The following is a 16,881-nucleotide window of genomic DNA, read 5'->3' as shown; positions in this document are numbered from 1 at the left end:
CGGACAAAATATAAGTCCACCTACTCCGACCCACTGCCCATTTTTTCTGGAGCTCCCCAAGGTCGTCCTCTTGGGACCACTTTTGTTTCTTGTCATGATAAATGATTTGGCGAAACACTGGCTGACCGCTGGAAATATTTCTACGATCTGTCACTCATTGAATGTTGTCGAAAAAAATCTACCAAGCAGAGCAGGTTCACTAATGAATGATATATGTCAAGTGGCAAAGGTGGAAAAATTACTGTCAACTTTGACAAATCTGTAATTTTAACCTTTTTTTTTAAACCTAAGCCAGTTTTTAATCCACCTATTCGCAGCGCCAGTCAAGTGACCGAAACTAAACTGCTCGGCGTTCATATCACTTCGGATCTGCAGCAGAACAAACATGTTGATAGTATGTTAAACAAGAGCTAAGAGTTCATATGGCACTTATGACGAGGCAAGAAGAGCTAAGAGCCAAGAGCTCATATGGTATGAGCTTTAGCAAAATTCTATGAATCAATAGATTGATTTAAAGGAAAATCAGAGGCTTAAAAATCAGAGATTTAAAATAAGAGCTCTGAGTCACGATGTCCTTCTAAATATCAAAATTCATTAAGATCCAATCACCCACTCGTAAGTTATAAATACCTAATTTTTTCTCTCCCTTTAGCCCCCTGGATAGTCAAATCTGGGAAAACAACTTTATCAAGTCAATTTATGCTACTCCTTGACATGCCTACCAATTTTCATCATCCTAGGTTGTCCAGAAGCACCAAACTCACCAAATCACTGAACCCCTCCCCCCAAAGAGAGTGAATCAAGTACGGTTACGTCAATCACGTATCGAGGACATTTGCTTCTTCTATCCACCAAGCTTCATCCCGATTCCTCCACTCCTAGTGTTTTCCAAGATTTCCCCCTCCAGCTCTCCCAATGCTAAAAGATCTGGCCAGAATTTGAAAAAAGAGCTCTGAGCCACGTATTCCTTCTAAATATCAAATTTCATTAATATCCGATCACCTATTCGTAAGATAAAAATACCCCAATATTCACGTTTTCCAAGAATTCTTGTTTCCCCCTCCAACTCCCCCCAATGTCACAGGATCTGGTTGGAATTTAAAATTAGAGCTTTAAAGCACATGATCCTTCTAAATATCAAATTTCATTAAGATCTGGTCAACCTTTCGTAAGCTACAAATACCTCAATTTTCAAAATTACCCCCCCCCCCCCCAGCTCCAACAAAGAGAGCAGATCCGTTCCGGTTATGTCAGTCACGTATTTTAGACAGGTTTTATTCTTCCCACTAAGTTTCATCTCGATCCCTCCAATCTATCGTTTTCCATGATTTTAGGTTCCCCCACCCCAAACTCCCCCCAATGTCACCAGACCCGGTTGGGATTCAAAATTAGAGCTATGAGACCCGATATCCTTCTAAATATTAAATTTCATTGAGATCTGATCACCCATTCATAAGTTAAAAATAACTCATTTTTTTAATTATTCAGAATTAACCCCTCCCCCCGAAACTACCCCAAAGAGAGTGGATCCGTTCCAGTTATGTCAATCATGTATCTAGGACTTGTGCTTATTTTTCCACAAAGTTTCACCCCAATGCCTCCACTCTGATTGTTTTCCAAGATTTTAGGTTTCCCCCTTCCAACTCATCCTCCCAATGTCACCAGATCCGGTCGGAATTTAAAGTAAGAGTTCTGAGACATGATATCCTTCTAAATATCAAATTTCGCTGAGATCTGATCACCCGTTCGTAAGTTAAAAATGCTTCGATTTTTCTATTTCTTCTGAATTAACGGGCCCCCACTCCCCCCAGACGGTCAAATCGAGAAAACGACTATTTCTAATTTAATGTGGTTCAGTCCCTGATAGGCCCACCAAATTTCATCGTTTTAGATTACCTGGAAGTGCCTAAAGTAGCAAAACCGAGACCGACAGACAGACTGACAGAATTTGCAATTGCTATATGTCACTTGGTTAATACCAAGTGCCATAAAAAAACTAATTTGGCCATCAGGTCTCTGAAGTTGTTGGCTCGCCATGGAATCCCTGCACCACACCTCCTACGCATCTATTTCTTTTTTATTTGTTCCACACATGAATACTGTTGCCCTGTATGGCATTTAGGGCTGACTAGGGAACAGTCGGACCGGGTTGAGAGGGTACAATACTGTGCCTTCCTAGTAATCTCAAAAGTCCCAAAAGTACCGTATATCTCCCCCCTTAATCAGTTTCAACTTAAAACCCTTCAATCTCGTCGTTTAAAACTCGTCCTATCCTTTGGCAATAAAATCCTGTCCAACCCTATACACCGAAATAATCCTCCCACCCCAACATCAACAGGCACGGGTAAGGCCACTCAGGGCCATTGCAGAGCCTGTACCGAAACTTCAGCCTGTGACTGTTAATCCGGATTATTGTTTTTAATTGTATATATTATAATTTTGTGTATATTTGTCAACTTATTTTCGTGTGTATGTGACAATTATTGTTGTTAATTGTATATATTATAATGTTGTGAATGTTAATTTTGACTTGTTGACGGATTTTTGTGTGTGCATGACAATACAAACTAATAATCGGTTCTGTCTGTCACATGTTTTTTAAATAAAGTGAATTTGAATTTAATGTAGCTTTCAGCCTCATCAAATAGTATCACAATATGAAGGATATAAGGCTTGCCAGAGACTCAAACAAAGGGATGGAATGACAAATGTAGGATCTAGACCTAGATTTTTAAATGAAAGTTAAAGGGGAAAAATTTTACTTCTGGGCAGCACTTCCATTCAATTATAGAAAAAAAAATCAAAATGAACTGCTGAGATGAAGACACTAACTTCTTAAACAAATTCTTAGGGAATTTGGAGAGGCTAATATTTGCCACTGGAAGGGGCCGAGGGTCAGCAGCTTCCCCTTCGTTTACCCCTTACTTTCCCTAATGTTTAACTTATTCTTTCTCAAATAGTTCATTGTTTCAAATGTGCATTTGTTTTTACAAGTAATGGGCTAAAACCAAGCTAAGAATTTAATTTTTTCGGCTTCTGTATTTCATTACAACAATAAAAAAGAAACAAAGAAAACTCACTTTTTTCAAAATCTTCCCCTTTGTTTCTGGATTTGGTAAAAATCCAAGACTTTTGTCTATCTTCGAAAGAAGTTGAGCAAGAAGAAACAAAACTCTCAGGATTAAATCTACAGTCTCAATGATTCCCCAAGAAGAAATTTTTAAGTAGCCTACATACCTTCCCCATTTCTCCCTCCAAAGGGCACTAGCCTTTGATGACCTTTTGCAATATTAGTGTGAAAAAAAGTGAAACCTTGAGAAATATATATACTGTTCAATTGAGAAAGAAGAGAAGTGTTTTGAATCTCATACCTCTACTCAATGCTGATTTATAAGGTTTTAGAAATTTGAAAATCCATTTCTAGAATTTCGGGAGAAAGCCTTGATATGTTTTAAAATCCTGCTGAAACATACATTTTCAAGAACAAGAGAAAACAGAAAAGACTAAAGCAAAATATTTTTCCACTAATCCTCAGGCATGTGAATTTACTACTACCGCTACTAATACTAAAAACTCACCACAACACTAAAAAACCTGAGACCAACACAGCTACACATGGAGGGATCAGCCGGAACGATGCTCCCAAAAAAGTGACTTTAATTATTTCACAACTATAAAAAAGTGACAAAAAGTAACTAGCTAAAGTCACTCAGAGCACAGGCATATGAAATACACAAGTCCCAGTTACTGCCTCAAGATCATTATCACCCTCTAAAAGACCGTTCGATTACGAAAAAGAAAGTTGGCAGTCTTATTTTATCTTTAATTTGTTTGGTCATACAGAGAGAATTTTAATGAGAACACAACTTCAATTATGGTATAAGGAGCAAACAGCCTTAGTTAAGCAGAACTTTTGAATGTTTGCGAACAGGAATAAACCATACGAATGATGTCCATGAGTAAGTGCAAAAAACACTGATAGAATCACACTTAACATAATTAGCGTCATCACTTCTTATTCTTTTTTGAAAGGCAATCAATCAATTCTGATTTCCTCTTCAAAACAAGTACTCTTTACAGATTCAGCATCATTTAACCTTTCCCTTTCTTCGGAACGAGCTTTAAATGCTGCTTCCAGCATAAGAGGTCAGCCGCAACAATACTTCTAAGAAAAGCGATTTTAGTTATTTCATAACTAAAAAAAGTGACTACCAAGAGACATTCAGAGCACATACAGATGAACTACACAAGTCCCGGCTACTTCCTTATGATCATCATCACCCTCTAAAAGAAGGCTGGTGGCATTAAATTATCTTCAATTAATTTGCTTTCTTATACAAAAAGAGAACTTTAATGAAAGCACAACTTTAATGGAAGTATAAGGAACAAACGACCTTAGTAAAGCAGAACTTTTGAATGTTTACAAACAGTAATAAACCGTACGATTGGCGTTCATGATTAAGTATAACAAATCATAGGTAGAATTAAACTTAACATAATTACGTCAACACTTATTGGGCTTTTATGAAAGCCGATTAATCAGTCCTGATTTCTTCTTTAAAATAAGTACTTCCAGATATTCAGCACCATTTGCCCTTTCCCTTTCTTTGGAACGAGTTGACCAATTCAGTGAAAAATTCAATCCAATTCAAATTCAGTGTAAGTGACATGCCCTAAAAAAGGTGACAAAAAGTAAAAAAAAAGTGACTGCAGTCAATCCCTACAGCATGCTTTGAGCCAATCCAATGTTCAAAAAGTACTTCTCTTCAACTGCTTTCTTCAGACGTTCTCCTGCTTCTTTCAGAATAGTATCACTGATTTATTTCTTATGTTTAGCTGTCTCTTTTTTACTCTAGCTCCACTATTTTCTACTTCCTCTGGACTAAGTCCTGGAATACCAATTCAGCATCTTTTTTTTCAGCTTTGAGCTTTTCTTATCCTTTTTTCAACCAATAAGATAAAGTTCAAAGCTAGTTCTAGCTGATCTGGCCAATAACAGCAGCTTCTTTGTGATACGCACAAGCCTGGGTTTGTTCTCATAGTTGCACAGAGCTTTAGCAGCAGAAACTTCAGCGGTTGGGGTTCTCTCCTCCATACGAGCTTCGACTAAGCTGAACAAGAATTCCATCAACCAACCTGAAAATGTACTGTTCTTGCAAACATTTACTGTACAGCAGCTTTGACGTGCTTCCTAATTCCTAGGAATAAAATTTCCTATCTTTCTGAGTAGCTTTGAAGCAAGAGCTGCCAGGATCCGCTCATTACACAAAGGTTACTCTAGATATAATTTCGTAGCACTGTATATGCTTTCAAGCCCCACAGCAGGGTAATAGCTGACATCATTGGCAAACATAATCTGCCCAAAAACAACTGTGCATAAGCGACGAAACTCAAAATTCAGCATATGAATCAATGGCTCTTGTTGTTGAAACACTTCCGTGAATAAAGTGTAAATATTTGCAGAAATTTGATTTCAGCTTTCATTATTGGCTTTCTTTGACAACTGACAATTTTGTATACTTTGGATTTGAAGTAAGGTGCTTTAAGCCTTTACACAAATTACAAAACATATTCAATCAGAGCAGGCACTTACTCGATCAAGCAGTTTGTAGCTTTTTGTTTGTTTGACTGTTTAGTTTTAAATGTGATATTTCAAATCAATGTATAATTTTGTATGATGATGGCTATGGCTGTGATTTTCATATATTTTATATGTTTGGTGCTTTTTTATGACAAGAACTGCTGCTGATTGCTGTGACTGTGTAAGGTGTTTGAAAATAAAATCATTTTATTATTACAATCAAAGCAACCTGAAAAAAGGACAAGTGTTAGAATGAACTCAGAGAGCTTTATCGCCAACTCATATATAAATGCAAACAAGTGTACTCATAAAGCCAAGGAAATATGCTTGATTGTTCTTACGTTTTGATATACCCTAAACTTATGGGTCTAAATTTGTACCTTCTACAGGCAACAGCCAAACATGAAAAGAGAAGCAAATACTGGAAACATAGCTTAAGAATCTGAAACAAAATTTCCATCTTCTAAGCAGCCAATTTAGGTGGAAGCTCAGTGAACAGAGGTTTATGAGAAGATTATTTATAAAGAGTGAACTAACCTTTTCCAGGAATTTGAATGTCCAACCTTGCGTTAGTTCACTAAATTGCTGAAAAAAAGTTCAAAAGATGAACAAGAAAAGTGACTTTAGTGACAAATGCAGTGAAAAGTCAAAAAGTGACATATCCTAATAAAAGTGACAAGAATTGACAGCAGGCAATCCCCGCACATGCTCCTCCTTCATCCCATTTTGTTCAAAGCATCCTTCTTTACACCCTCTCAAGAAGACCACATCTCCCTCAAATCTTTCCTTATGACACACACTTCCATCCCATTTGGGAACAACCTGTTTTTTGTTTGTCCCTGTATATCTGTCCATTTAGGCTGATCTTTGGGAATCTGTCATTGTTCATTATCAAAATATGTCCAAGCCATCTAATCCTTTCCCCTATTATAGCTCTAGAAAGTGGGATTGGACCAACTTCATTATACAGCTTATAATTTGAGATACAATCAGTCATTTAGGTATGCAGTGGCAATTTAGAATGAAATAAATAGCTAAATCTGTCATCTATTCATTTTCTCCTCTTTGGCACCAGACACACATGCAGGGTCCCTCCCCCATCCAGGTAAGGTGGAAAACCTAAAAGTAAATGCCTTGATTTTGTATTAATATAGAGCAAAATTATAGCAAAAATATAGATAGTATAAATATACTCAATTCCAAAACTGGCCAAAGAGGGTAAAAAAACCAATCATTTGCTGAGTTTTAAAACATAGGCATGCAGATATCTTTTTCAGTCATGAGGGTGCAAAAACAATGCCCAATTTAAAAATGATTCTATGGTTCTGGTACCAGCAGATAATTACAGCACTTTAAATATCTTGAGCATATTTCCTTTATATTCTATCTTGCAAAGGAGGGAAGCAAAATCAGAAAGATAAAAAATAGCAGGGCACAAAAACTAGAATAAAGACGCCAAAGTCTTTTTCAGTTAAACTGACCACAATCAGATGAAATTTTTTTGCAACTAACTAATATACTTTTTAGTACCCTAATGGCTGTCACAGGTTCAAGTGGTAAAAAATAGGGACTAAAGGACCTTTTTTTAGATGAAAAAGATACCTCTTTAGGGACCATTTTGAAAAACAAAATGAACCCAAAACTCAGTTTTTAGAAAGCTTTTGGAAGAACACAAGAGCAAATGAAATTTGACTAAGAAAAACAAATTGACTAAGACATCTCTCTTTGATCAGAGGCCAATTGATAATAAGAGTAGCAGCTACCAATTTTTTTCAGTATGCATCAGCACAGTCCCCTCTATCATGATCTCTTCTAGTTGTATATTCACCATGTCCCTCTTTAGAATGCCTGAAAAAGCAAACTTTTCGAAGTCACTCATTTATTGTAGCTCTTTGTTTGCTGAGAACTTGCCAAGAAATGAAGAAACCCTGCTTGATGCTGGCAGACACGTGTGAAATAGTCAAAGCTTATTTTATGACTTTAGACAAGTTCAGATATACTCCACCCTTGATCACACTGTTACTGGTGGAAGTCCAGATAACTGAACTAGCTTAAAATTGTCAACTAGCATATCCTTTTGTGTTTCATTGGGTGACTTCCTAGCAACATATAATAAACACTGAGCAGAAACTGGATTTGAAACTTCATTGTAATTCAGAAGTTAACCCTTTCAACAACTGCAAAAATTATCTGCCAAGAACTTGCTTAAGGACATATTTTGTAGGTGCAGCATAATGCTTCCAGTGCATGAACAAGCACTTTAGAAGTTTGTTTACTGACTCAAGGCAGTCAACAATCTTGTCACTCACTGCTGTCTGTAGCAGTAGCACAAAGTTCTTCTCATCTTCAAATGGCTGAAGCATTACTTCATCCCTAAGCTTTTTGGTTGCTCTAGGTTTTAAAATCTGTCCAGCTAATGTCAAGACCAGGTGATTCAGCTCTGTATAGAGTTTTATGTGCTAGAGGCTCTTTGATGTGAAACTTTTCAGTGAAACGTTTGAAGAGGTTCAAACTATCAACAACAAACTGACACTCTGCTTTTGTGGTTGGTTTTTTGATCAGCCAGATGATCTCTTTATATGCATTTGATTTCACAAGACTAGTGTCTTTCTTTGAAATATAGAGCTCAAACAGAGCTGACATCTGCTCCCTTAGACTTGAGGTGGCAGGTCCTATTATTAACCATTTGGTAGGTAGGTGTTTCCAAGAGCAAGACTCAGGAATGTCAGTTTTCCATTGAATCTTCACATAGTCTTCTTGTGTTGCCAACTAGCCATAGTACACTTTGGTGATCAGGTCAGAACAACTCTCACCAATTTCCTGCAAATCCTTTTGAAAAGCATTGTGTGCCAAATGGATCTTGCAGGTACCAATATCAAGGAGATTTTCACTACCTCTCAATTCATGTTATTCACTGTCAATAAGCTGGAAAAGTTTTTTGTTCACATTGGGCCATCACAACTTAAAGAACAGTCATTGATTGTCCTGACTTCAAGTCTTCAGCCATGGCATGTCCAATAAAAGCAGTTTTCAGATGTCTTTCTATCACTCATTTCATCTTTTCAAACCTGAATCATATCCTTTTTTGAAGCTCTTTCTTACTTTCTGAGCTTGTGGTTTTGTCAAACTTGACAACATAATAACTGATGCTCAATTCACCAAAGGTCATCTTCCAGAAATGGGGTCCAAGAACTTCAGTTGCAAAATAAGCAAAATTAGTTTGCCTCAATGAGGAATTTTTTACCACTACATTTCTGAAAATTTTTCCAAATACATCTACTATTTGTCTGAAGCAAGGAAAAGAAATTCAATTCAATCATATATATTTAAACAAAAACACATAATTACATGTGCATAATCTGCCAGGAAAGAACAAAAGTGCTTGACTAGGGCAGAAACTTAACTAAAGAATAATTAAAAAATCAACAAACAGAAACAACAAATCAACTGGATTTATCAAAAAAGAGAAAAAAAGAGGGTTGACAAAGAGAAAGAAAAGAAAAAAAAAAAATAAAAAGAAAAGAAAAGGACCAAAAAGAGGAGGACTGCATGATATTCAAATCTAAACAGTATTTCTGTAATGACCCTTCACTAATTGCTTGAAGGTAATAAGGTTATTTGAGTTCTGGATTTCCAAGGGGATTGAATTCCAGATAGCTGGTGCAAAAAATCTAATTAAAAAACAAGCTCTTTTTGTTGATGGTGTCTTGTCAACAATGTGGACAAAGGATATAATAAATGAAAAATGAAATCGAATAGGTGAGAAAAATGAAGAATTTGTCAGCCAGTAGCAAAATATGAAAATGAAAAACAAACAAGTATTTTGACAAGAAAGACCTCTGCCAAGCTGTCCTCAGTAAAACAAAATTTAACCTTTCAAAGTGAACTCTAAAAGAAGAGAACAGATACAGAAGCAATACCAAACCAACCAGAAATAAATAAAAGACATTATTAACCATATTTATTTATTAACCATTATTCACCAATTGGATTAGGCAAGTATTCTTTGCTTTGCAATAGATTTTGCTGATCTGCAACCTCAATTTTACTAGATTTGTGGAAATGTTGTCTTAAATTTGACCAATAGAAAATATTGATTGGGTCTTTTAATATTATATTATTATAAATTGGGCTTAAGGAAATATCTCCTGTATCTCTATTTATTGCAAATTTCTGTTTATATGTTTTTTTTTTAAATCTCAATTAACTCTTTAAGAATTGTGGTTGGCAATTTACAGTAGATATTAGAGTTACCTATTCAAAAGGAACTAAATGATCAGGATTTTCAAAAATATAGAGGGCCAAAGCAGAATCAAAGTTTTCATTTTTATTTTCAAATCTCATGGACTTATCTATTGAAGTTTTGTATTCATGCAAATATTCCCCCAGCTGTTGGTGGGTCCTACCAATGTAAAACTTCCCATATAAACATGGGTAGTGGTAGGTGTTTACAGAGTCCTGTGTTCATGTGGGAAGCTTTACATTGGTAGGATTTCACTTTACTTGTAGAGTTTACTTCAAAAGGTTACATTTTGTTTTTGTTTTTACTGAGCATTGAGGACAACTTAATGGAGGTTCTTGTCAGAATATTTTCTTGTTTTTTATTTCGTATTTTGCTACTGGCAGACAAAATCCTTAGTTTTCCTCACCTATTTGATTTGATTTTTCATTTATTATGTCCTTTCTTTTCCTTGCTTTATACCTCATGTAGGCTATAGCCAGTTTGTCTTAGAATGTATTTACATTTACTATTCTGTCTCCAGATTTCCCAGAATAGTCAGACTCAAATCATCTTCAGAGTCCATGTAATTTCTGCAACTATTGTTTCATCCTGTACTACATAACCACCTAGGTGCATAGGCAATTTTGCTAGTTTGCCACTCTTTATGGAAGATGCTGCCAAGAAACAAAGCTGATTAGGCATTAGCTTTATGGTAACATTCTTCTTATGTTGAGCAGTTTGGGCATGCTCCAGCAAAGCATAAGAACCCTTATGGCTGCTCTTTCCTTTGGTGTCCTGTTGCATCTTTCCCTCCCAACCAGGACTCCTTGAATTTACCATTCTTATTCAAACTGAAACTTCAAACCCTAAACCTTAAAAAGAAGTTACAGAAATCTTTTAATATGGGCCTAGACATACAAGATCCAGCACCCTATTTTCTCCAATAAAGTCTATCTATAACTTAAATAATTAGCAACAGCCATAATATATCACTCTTTCCCCAGGGTCTCACAGCATCACAAAAGCCATATCTATCATAGCCTACTATTGGGAACATCATGGCTGACACAAGCTGTTGATCCAATTAGCCTATCATGTTCGGTTACTGTGATTTATTGACGGAAGGAGGGCTAGACTTATTTTACCAAAATATGTTAAATCTGTGTCACTTCCAACATTTTCAGAGATTAAAATTGCTCATGTCTGTCATTTTAAATTTTATCTTTCGATTTCCGACATCTATAAAAAACAATTTTCGGAGATTTAACAGATCTTGGCGATGAACTGTATGTAAGGAGCGGATAGTGTTAATAGTAACCGAAACTCTCAAAATAGAAGTTGAGGTCTTGATAATTTACACGATGGAATTCAAAATGAATGAGAACCAAAAAGTCAATATCACACCTAAAATATTAAATTTTTTCACAGAAAAAAGGTAGCGCATGCGACCATCCATACCTCTTATTCCTAGACTACCTAAAGAGTAATCTCTCTCATGAACATTAGCGAGACAGAGAGAGAGAGAGAGAGAGAGAGAGAGAGAGAGAGAGAGAGAGAGAGAGAGAGAGAGAGAGAGAGAGAGAGAAAGGAAGAGAGAGAGAGAGAGAGAGTGTAGCATAGCTAAATTCAGTTTTTTACAAATTCTTACATTTAAACAAAAATCACACACTATGGCTCAGCATTGAAAATCAATGTGAAGAATGGCACAAATGAGTTGGCGTAACGATTAAATCGTACTTTAGGGGGTGGAAGTTTATTTTTTAACCAAGTTCGACTACTGGGAGGGGCAAGTTCGGGTAATAGTGATCTGTGGCTCGTATTGGCTAGGATGGATTTTCCGAATTGCAGAATCAGGTGTTCAAGCCAGACTTAAGTGAAGATAAATTCAGTTTTGCGAGGGCTTGATCATAGGGTATGTCGCGATTTCGGAGTATAATCCTTGTTGCTCTTTTCTGGACGGACTCTATGTCGAGCAATAGGTACACTGTGCGGAAAGAAGTTATACCCCACATCGGGCACGCGTACTCGAGCAACGGGCGAACATAACACATGAAAGTATGGAGAAGCCTTGTGGACGGTTGAATTAATATGGGCACTGAAACTGCAGTTACTAGTGAAAGGTACTCCTAAGATTTTCATTTCGTTCACAATCGGGAAAGGGACTAGAGGCACATCTATATTTCACTTCAGAGGGTTGAAACGAATTATCTTCGGCTTGGCTACGTTGATGGTAAGGTTTTCGGTCTTTAGCTGATCAAATAACTGGTCTGAAAACTGCTTTGTTATGATAATGTTTTCGACCAGGTAAGCGAGCACTATCGACAGATCATCAACAAACTTGTAACGGCCGTCGTGATAACTAAGTAGGGAGTTAATTACAGCCAGGAAAGTTATTCCAGGTAATTTCGTGCTTTGCGGAGCCCCGCAAGAAGTATCTGACCATGATGAATCCGAATCGTTTTCGTGGAGTGGAAAGACTTTTTGTTTTCGGCCAGTTAAAAAAAGTCAAGTATAAGACCAAGGGTGCGTTGTTTGGCACCCATTTCTTGAAGATTCATGCCTGCAGTTAGGTGGTGGATTAGGTCAAAGGCTTTTCTGAAATCCGCTACGCAAATATCGACAAAACAGCTACCCTTTTTCGAGCCATTAGAGGACGCAGTCAACATCCGTACTAGGTAGATTGTAGTGCTACACTTGGGAAGCCCACCGCACTGGAATTTATCAATACGCCCATGATTTTGTTTCAGAAGAAACTTGAGTATGAAGGCCTCTGTTACTTTCGCCAAACAAGTTGTAAGTGATATCGGGCGGAGATTGTCGCATGCACTAGCGGGCACTTTTTAGGGATAACTCTAATATAGGCCCGTTTCCACTGTTACGGAAAATAGCCGGAAGCAAAACACTTGTTTATGATGAGGGACAGTGGTAATGATATGAAAGCAGCATATTCATGCAGCAATTTGACAGGTAATTCAACAGGGTATGAAGATGTATTCGGTTTAATCTTCCGTAGTTCCGTGTAAACGTCGAACAAACTGACAATTATGTCACTCTCAGGCTCACATTTTTCAAGTATGGTGGACTTTTCATGAGCCGTAATAGTTGGATAGGTTTGCAGATCTTGGTGAAGAATTCCCTCACTTCTTCTGCACTGATTAAAGACCCATCATCATTGCTGATCTTTAAACGGCTGTCAGAAGCTTGGCCGGCCACTTTTTTCACAGCGCTATGCAACTATTTGAGGTCTGAAGTAAGTGACTGATAGGGCATAGTTTAGCGATCTTGGTGAGCTTTAGCTTTCTTTACCAGAGAGACTATTTGATTTCGCAATCTTGCCGTTGATAATGTCACCACAGGAGTAGAGGCGAGACCTCTCTTTTATTGATGATTTAATAGCTGGAGAGATCCATGGTTTGTCGTATTCGCTAATAACAAATGATTTTGTTGTAAAGATCTCTAGGTATTTACAGTGTAAAGTGGCGTTGAAATCGAATACCTTAGTATCTAAGGGCTCGTTACTGTGCACTTCGGGGAAGTCATACGTGCCGATCTATCGACCGTATGAATATCACCTCCTCTTTTCATTATAAAACATTAAAATTTTGTGTATCAATATTTTTATACCATTTTAATTTCAACAGATTTATTAGAACTTTAGCCATCACCAGATTTTTGATCAAATTTACGACCATTTCCACTACCCACAAGCGACACATAATTGTCAAGGTTCCATTTAAATCGCGGGTGTTTCTTTGTTCGTAAGTTTATCGAAGCAACCTATTATGCGCCCCCCGCGCAAAGAAAAATCCTAGATCCACCCCTGCGACATACCTTTAAGTTTCACTTAATGCCCTTAGTCATCTTAAGATATTGCAGATTCACCCTTTTGACAACCTGTATGTTCATAGTGTCTTTTGGTTAGTCCTTCATTCCTTTTCGTATGCCCTAAAGGTTTCAACTTAATACTCTCATCCCTTTCTGAGATATCACTGATACACGCTTCTGACAACCTATATGTTCTTAGAGTTTCGATTTAGTCAACACCCCCTCAGCATTCTCTGACTCTTCACATTAATGCCCTTAGCCACTTTGGATATCAAGGATAAAACATCCCAATGACAAATAGTATGAACAATCAGTAATTTGCATAGCTTACAGTCCTTACCCCAAGGGCCGAGGGGATCATGTCATTTATTTATCGAACTTTCTGACTATTCTTAACATAATTGCTATCTCACAATTTTGACCAGATATTACTGGAGGGAGGGCAGCTAAAAGGGCTGCCCTTTTTTTACAATCAAATGAGCCTCCTTCGAAGCATCTACAACAACAGATTCCATACGAAGTGGCCTGGGAAAAAAACATAACACTGAAATAATTCATTGAAGTTACATATTAATAATTTGAATAGTTTATTCCGTAAAGTTATGGCAGAATTCCTGAGCGATGATTCAGAAAAGCAGAAAGTAACCCTGGTAAAAATTGGAAAGTTATCTGTGATTAATCCAAATAATCATGGCGACGATCCTATTTTCAAAGATGATAGAAACTTTCATCGAGCAGCTGATCAAATGTGTGATCATTTTTCTAGTATAGGCTGCAGATTAGCGACGTCGGCTGCACAACGTGCTATCTCTCTTTATGACTAGTTACTAAAAAAGAATGGAACGATATGGTAAAAAGAATGCGAAATAGCGCTACGGGGTCCCAGTGAAGGTGTTTGAAGCTATTTATCTTATCATATCTTGTTATATTATCTTATCTTATTATTATTTATATTATATTATTATTATTTATTATTACATTATATATTATTATTATTATTTATATATTATTATTATATTATCTTATCATAACCAAATTTTGTACTTGATTAATGAAAGTTTTAGAAACGGTATACATCCCGAGAGTCTTAAAGGTGCTAGGGTAATCCCTTTATTTAAAGGAGATAAGAATAATGTAAATAATTGTAGGCTGACATCCCTCCTTTCTGTTGTATTTAGGTTATTAGAGAAACTTACAAACTTTAGAGTATCTAAGTTTTTGGATAATAGATCTTTTTTTCATCAAATAAATCTGGTTTTTGGTAGTGACGTCAAGGAACAGGCAATTTTAATGTTGACTACTTTTGTAAATGATGTTCCAACTCAAAATTTTAAAGTGGCGTCTCTTTTCTTAGATATTGTAAAAGCATTCGCGACACTGCTGACCATGTAGTTTTAATGCGGAAGCTAGAAAATTGTGGAGTTAGAGGAAAGGCATTGAAGCTATTTGAATCCTTTCAGACAGATAGAACCCAGTATGTATAAATGTCTGATCCTAAGTTGAGTGAAATGAGTAGTTGAATTTGGTGTGTCCCAGGGATCTGCCTTAGGTCTGCTTTTATTCCTAGTATATATTAATGACTTAAGCTTTTCTTTTATGAGTTTGATAAATAGTGCTCGAGATTCATATACTAATTCTATGGTTATCGTTCCTAGTTTTGCCAATGATACCTATTTTACTGTGGCAGCAACAACTTCAGCTGATTTAATAGAATAATGAAAAGGGGTATGGTATGCATAGATAAGTGGATGAGAGTAAATAAACTGTTGTTAGTGTTTTTCTAATGATTACCCCTGGATTACTGATATACAAAGAGATAATTATGCAGTCACGCGCACCAATAGTATTAGATATCTTATTTCTATTGTTCATGAATGACTTAGTTTTGAAAATTATATTATATATCTTTTTTAGTAGTAAGATTGGAAGAAATATTGAAATGATAAGAATGTTAAAGAACATATTCCCAAGCAACGTGATGTGATTAATTTATTTCTCTTTAGTCTACCCACACATGGCATACTGCGTGAGTATATGGTCTAGTCAGTGGCGTAATTTCGTTAAAATCCTGGGGGGAGGGCGAAATTGGAGCTAATTTTCACAGATGAAGTGAAAATAACAGTAAGGACTGAAAAATGAGCCATTTGGTACCATGAAAGTACTAAATAGAACTATAAAGATACCTTATAGTACTATAAAGGTAAATATATGTTAAAGAAATCTGATCCGTTTTTGTTGATGCTTGAATTAGTTTTGACAAGATTTTAAAGGAAACTAAATTCAGCTGGGGAGGGGCAAACTCAGGTCTTGGGGGGAGTAGACCGAGATCTGGGAGGGACAGTTGTCCCCCTGCCCCATAGCAAATTACGCCCCTGGGTCTAGTACGTTTTTAGTTCACTTGAAACAATTGCGTGTGATGCAGAACATAGCATTGCGAGTGTTGACTAGAGATAGTAAAGGAACATCAGTTAGATCTAAATACGCACATTTAAATATTATCCCACTGCCAAGTCTAGGAAAATTACATCATACATTATTCATGTATTACTCCAAATTAATTCCTAAGTGTTTGTTAAATTTACTTATTTCTGGTGATGAGTTACACAATCATCCTACACGATACGCTATAATCACATGAGGTCACCTATAGTTGTTAAACTAGATCTTTATTTTTAATAGTCATATTGGGCAAAATGTTTGGAATAATTTGCCCGAACCTTTAAAAAATTCGGCGAATGTGTGTGATTTTCGTAGAGATCCTAAAACAATTTGAGTGCGGTTGTTTGGTTTTTACCGAATAGTTAAATCAAATTTCATTTGCTCTCAGACCCCACCTCCCTCCCCGAAAAAAAATCAAAATTTTTATTTGGATGGAAACAGGGCTTTTGGGTGTCTTGGTAGGTGGAATGAATTGTTGTGAGGAATGGTTGTTGCGACCAGCAACAAGCCGCAGAATTATTTTTTCTCTTTTCTAAATTTTACTCCTATGTTTAAGGGGCTACTCTAAGCAAGCCCAAGCTTAAAGAGAGTTAAGTGTTTTGTTGTATTGATTAAAAAAAGCCACGTACATAAGTGAGTAAGTATGAAAGTCGGAGCAAACAAAAATTTGATTGCCTAGTTTAATGTGTTACATATTGATAAAACTAAACTTTAAAATATTGAGTTTCTATTAAGAATATTCTGAGAGTGCGTTAAATTTGGGGGAAATGATATAGAAAAGAATTTTTTTTTTTTTAACAGTCTGTAAGCGGAG

At 36.5% G+C, this 16,881-nt stretch overlaps 1 protein-coding gene across 2 annotated transcripts in view; it reads right to left on the bottom strand.

Annotated features, from left to right (window-relative positions):
- The window catches only part of LOC136030867 (uncharacterized), a 33,743-nt gene extending 22,705 nt beyond the window's left edge, over positions 1-11,038 (bottom strand). Inside the window, exons 1-2 of one of the 2 annotated variants that reach the window (XM_065709929.1) lie at positions 10,949-11,031; positions 6,119-6,166 (exon numbers count right to left, since the gene is read on the bottom strand). The gene's annotated coding sequence lies outside the window, so the exon portion shown is untranslated. Of the gene's footprint in view, positions 1-6,118; positions 6,167-10,948 lie in introns of both variants that reach the window. The other variant, XM_065709928.1, reaches the window with a different exon arrangement.
- Positions 11,039-16,881: the final 5,843 nt, after the last annotated feature.

This window comes from Artemia franciscana, chromosome 9 (genome assembly GCF_032884065.1).
Source record: "Artemia franciscana chromosome 9, ASM3288406v1, whole genome shotgun sequence".
Classification (NCBI taxonomy): domain Eukaryota; kingdom Metazoa; phylum Arthropoda; class Branchiopoda; order Anostraca; family Artemiidae; genus Artemia; species Artemia franciscana.
Note: the sequence above shows the minus strand (reverse complement) of the source record. Positions and strands in the feature narration are given on the sequence as shown.